Source organism: Trachypithecus francoisi, unplaced genomic scaffold, assembly GCF_009764315.1.
Source record: "Trachypithecus francoisi isolate TF-2019V2 unplaced genomic scaffold, Tfra_2.0 Lachesis_group18, whole genome shotgun sequence".
NCBI classification, from domain to species: Eukaryota; Metazoa; Chordata; class Mammalia; order Primates; family Cercopithecidae; genus Trachypithecus; species Trachypithecus francoisi.
The window spans coordinates 70800562-70805505 of NW_022681463.1; the positions used below are offsets into that span (position 1 = coordinate 70800562).

Consider the following 4944-nt stretch of genomic DNA (forward strand, 5'->3'; position numbering starts at 1 on the left):
TGGTGAACTCTCATCTCCACAAAAAATACAAAAACTAGCCGGGCATGGTGGCACATGCCTGTACTCCCAGCTACTTGGGAGACTGAGGTAGGAGGGTCACTTGAGACTGGGAGGTTGAGGCTGCAGTGAGCCATAATCACACCACTGCACTGTAGCCTATAGAGTAATAGAGTGAGACTCTATTTCAAACAAAAAAAGAAAGAAAGAAAAATACTTAAATAAGCTTGTATATAAGAATATAAAAGAAATAAATATAAATATAAAAGAAATAAAAATAAATAAGTTTTTTTTTTTTTGGCAATAATAAAATTTGAAACTCATATATGGTGCTGGGGGGAGGGGGCAGCAATGATTTCTCTCACCAACTCACCACACAGGACAGCAAAGGGGTGAAAAGAGGCTGAAGAAGGAAAAGCCCGAAAACTTTGAGATCAGCAGAGGGAGCCAAGGATCAAAAAATAGGAGATGCTGAAGCTGCGATGACCAGCATCATTTTCTTAAGAGAACATTCAAGGATCTGTCACGACGGCTGGGCTTTCATTGGGTGTTAAGTCTACAAACAGCACCTTCAATTGAAACTACCAATTAAAGTTCTTAAGATTTAGGAAGTGGTGGAGCTTGGAAAGTTGTGAGACTACAAAATTCCTGAAAGTCCATTAGAAAAGCCACAGGATGGAAAAAAAAAAAAAAGGCCACAAAGAAGGCTTCAGAGGTCCCTGCTGGTCCAGAGACAGATACCTGTAGTGTCCAGTATTGCAGTGAACGTGATCTGCTTTCAAAAGCAGAGGGTTTAAGGGGAGGGTAGGTGGGACTGGTGGAGGCAAAGGCTCTCCCTGTCCCCACCTCAGTTTTAGGCAGGGCTTTTAATTTAACTCAAGGGCATCTCTCAACTTGGAGAATAATTCAGCCCTCAACAGCACTTCAAATGGGCTGTGGCTTTGCAGCGTGGTAGCAAGAATGTTTAATATATAGTAGATAAAAATTTCATCCAAAAAATTAAAATATTTTTGCAACCCCCTCCAACACCAATTCCTTTTCTAAAGTTAACCTATCACTTATGCTGTCAATACTCGACCATGTACTTAATTGGAAACCCAGATCCAAAAGACTGAAACTGAATCTTCACGCCAAAATGGAAACAAAATAAAATGAATAACTTGGGGTTTATGGCATATAGTTTAGGTAAACACACATACCAGGAGAAAGGGGAAGAGGAAATGGAGGTGTTGAAGCAAAGCTGAGTGTCAGAATACATTCAGTCCGGGCAGATGTGTATACAGCGTGTAGTGGAACATCAGGAAAAGCTCCATATGGATTCATGTGCATATGTCTGGGGGCACCAGATCCCCCCATGGCAGATCCAAGAACAGGGAACCGAGGGAGGAGGCCATTCCTGTCATTCCAGTTTTAGAAGCTCCACATCGAAGACGAGAGTAGCATGTGGTGGGATGATGCCTGGGTGCCCAGTGGTATCGTAGGCATAATCTGGAGGTATAGTGAGTTTGTCTCTCTGACCCACACTCTTCTGAGCAACCCCTTCTTCCCAGCCTCAGATCACCTCCTGCTTGCTTAGCATAAACTTAGAGAGCTTGTTTCTGTTCCGAGGAGAATCCATTTTCTTTCCATCTTGAAGCATCGCGGTATAGTGCACCACGCAGGTCTGGCTGCGCTTCGGGAAGGTGCGCCCCATCTCCGGGGTAGATGGTTTCCACCTGCACTCCCGCGGCGGTGGTGGACTCTGGGCCGGCGGGCGGTGCGATCCTAAATAAGTATTTTTAAAGTAACTATGATAAGTAACACTGGAATCAGAAAGAGATCACTTAAATGACAAAATGTTTTCTATTTTATTATCGACACTTCACTTTTCGGAACATAAACCTTATTAGTTGCCTTTGATGAACAGTAAAACTAAAAAGAAAGTTAATGGAAAGATTTGAAATTCTGAAAAAAGGAACTAAAATAAAAGAGAAAACTATTAGGTTGGTGCCACCGTGCCCGGCTAATTTTTGTATTTTTTGTAGAGGTGAGATTTCACCATATTGCCCAGGCTGGTCTCAAACTCCTGAGCTCAAGTGATCCACTGGCCTCAGCCTCCCAAACTGCTGGGTTAACAGGCATGAGCCTGTATTTTGATCACACATAATAATTCCTAGGTGAGTATTCATGGCTAGGCAGCTTTGTGCTGCACAATAATTTAAGGATCCAGTATCATATTAAATCTCACACAACCCCATGAGGGTGTCTGCTAAAATTCATTCTTCTTTTTTCTTAGGCACGAGGCTGACCATCTATGCTGTGTTTCCTACTTTGTAACATGAAGTGGCAAAGAACTACTCCAACACAGTCTTGAAAACAAACTGTGGGGCAAAATTCAACATTTTTGATTACAGAAAAATTAAAATTTTTTGTGACTGTGCGTAAGAACCCCAGGTGACATAGAGAGACCATGGGTAGATGCTCTCAGGCCCACCTGAACTCACAGTCTCAGCACCAGCCATCCCTTTCCAGACACAGACATGTGCATGAAGAAGCCACCCCGAAGTGGCTCCTCCAGCTCCTGCAACTTGGTAGATGCCACAGGGATCGTTACTAACCACCCAGCTGAGCCCTTCCTGAATTCCTGATGCACAAAATATAAGAAAAACAAAATACAAGTCCTAGGTTTCAGAATAGGGTTTAAGACAAAGCCTAAGCTGAAAACACAGATCCGAGGCTCACAGCCATGCAAGCAATGATCAGAAAGCCCTGGAATACTTTTGCAGCAAAGATTATGTCATTTGCAATAAAGACAGTTCTACTTTTATTTAAAACAAACAAGCAGAAGAAGAAGAAAAGCCCTGGAAATACAGACTATCACCCATGGATGGAGAGTAGGAACTAATAGGGGCCAGGACACCAATACTTGTGGGGTGTCTGAGGAGGAGGCATCGGCCAAGAAGACTGGGAAGAAACACAGAGAGTCAGGAGGAGACAGATAATAACAATCGCTTTATTGACTTATTTTCACTAGTTTAACTCTCAGAAGATTACCTGAAACTCTAAATTCACTCAAATCAATGTATTTATTCAAACGATATAGAAGGTATGTGAGGCATTTGTTAAAAACTTGGGGTGTTACCTAGCCGAGTGTGGTAGCTCACATCTGTAATCCCAGGACTTTGGGAAGTCAAGTTGGGCCAATCACTTGAGGTCGAGAGTTCGAGACCAGCCTGGCCAACATGGTGAAACCCTATCTCTACAAAAAAATAAAAATTAGCTGGGCATGGTGGTGCATGCCTGCAGTCCCAGCTACTCAGGAGGGTGAGGCAGAAGAATCACTTGAACCCAGGAGGCAGAGTTTGCAGTGAGTCAAGATTGTACCACTGCACTCCAGCCTGGGTGACTCAAAAAAAAGATCTTAGAGTGTTACAGGCAGACCAGACCTAGTACTCCAGGTCTTTGCAATGTGACTTGAGCAATTACATCATGTGTTTGAATCTCAGGTGTTCTTTTTTTTTTCTTCAAGGTATACAGTAAAATACATGAATATTCACCCTTTTTTAGTGTGTAGTCCTGCGTATGTTGTCAAAGTCATATCATTGTGACTACCACTAAAACCCGGTGTCCCCTTGAAATTGACCCCTCCCCACCACAGTTACCTGTTTTCTGTCCCTACAGTTTTGCCTTTCCAAGAATATCATATAAATGGAAGAACACAGAATGTACTCTTTTTTGGTCTAGATTATTTCGCTAGCACAATGCCCTGAGATTCATCCACACTGTTGCGTGTGTTACCAACTCATTCTTTTTCACTACTGAGTAGTCTATTGAATGAATACTTCTTGCCATAAGAAACCCAGGTCATAGGAAGAGACGATGGGTAGATGTTGTGATATCCAGTCATGGATATTTATGGTATAGTGTAGCTTGTTTACTCACTGAGAGGAATTTGTGTCATTTTCTGTTTTGGGTAATTACAAATAAAGTTACTACAAATATTTGCATACAGGTTTTTATGTCAACATAATTTTTCATTTTATTGTTCGACAGTTAGGAGTGAGAGTGTTAGGTCATATGTAGGTGTATATTTAACTTTATAAGAAAATGCCCAATTATTTTCTAAAGTGGCTCTACCATTTTGTATCCCCACCAGCAACTTGTGAGAAAGCTAGTAACTCCTTGCCTGGACTTGGTATTGTCAGGTTATTGATTTTGTTTTAGCCATCCTAGTAGGTATGTCTCTCAATGTGGTTTTAATGTGTATTTTTCTAATATCTAATGGTATTAGGAATGATCACCTTTTCAGACACTTATTTACCATTCATCACAAATTGTCCAAGTATTTTCTCTATTTTAAAAATGTTGTTTGTTTTCCTACTATTGAGTTTTGAGAGTTCTTTATATAGTCTGGATACGTGTCTTGTATCAGGTAGGTAATTTGCAAATATTTTCTCTTGCTCTGACTTGCCTTTTAATTCTCTTAATAGCTCTTTCAGAAAACAGAGGTTCTTAATTTTGATAAAGTCTAATGTGTCTTTTTTCTATAGAAAGTGTCCTTTGAGGCCGGGCGCGGTGGCTCAAGCCTGTAATCCCAGCACTTTGGGAGGCTGAGATGGGCGGATCACGAGGTCAGGAGATCAAGACCATCCTGGCGAACACGGTGAAACCCCGTCTCTACTAAAAAAAAATTACAAAAAAAAACTAGCCGGGCGAGGTGGCAGGCGCCTGTAATCCCAGCTACTCGGGAGGCTGAGGCAGGAGAATGGCATGAACCCGGGAGGCGGAGCTTGCAGTGAGCTGAGATCTGGCCACTGCACTCCAGCCTGGGCGACAGAGCGAGACTCTGTCTCAAAAAAAGAAAAAGAAAGTGGCGGGCGCCTGTAGTCCCAGCTACTCGGGAGGCTGAGGCAGGAGAATGGCGTAAACCCAGGAGGCGGAGCTTGCAGTGAGCTGAGATCCGGCCAC

At 42.4% G+C, this 4944-nt stretch overlaps 1 pseudogene; it reads right to left on the reverse strand.

Annotated features, from left to right (window-relative positions):
• Positions 1 to 1396: 1396 nt before the first annotated feature.
• Positions 1397 to 1715, reverse strand: LOC117063448 (annotated as a pseudogene).
• Positions 1716 to 4944: the final 3229 nt, after the last annotated feature.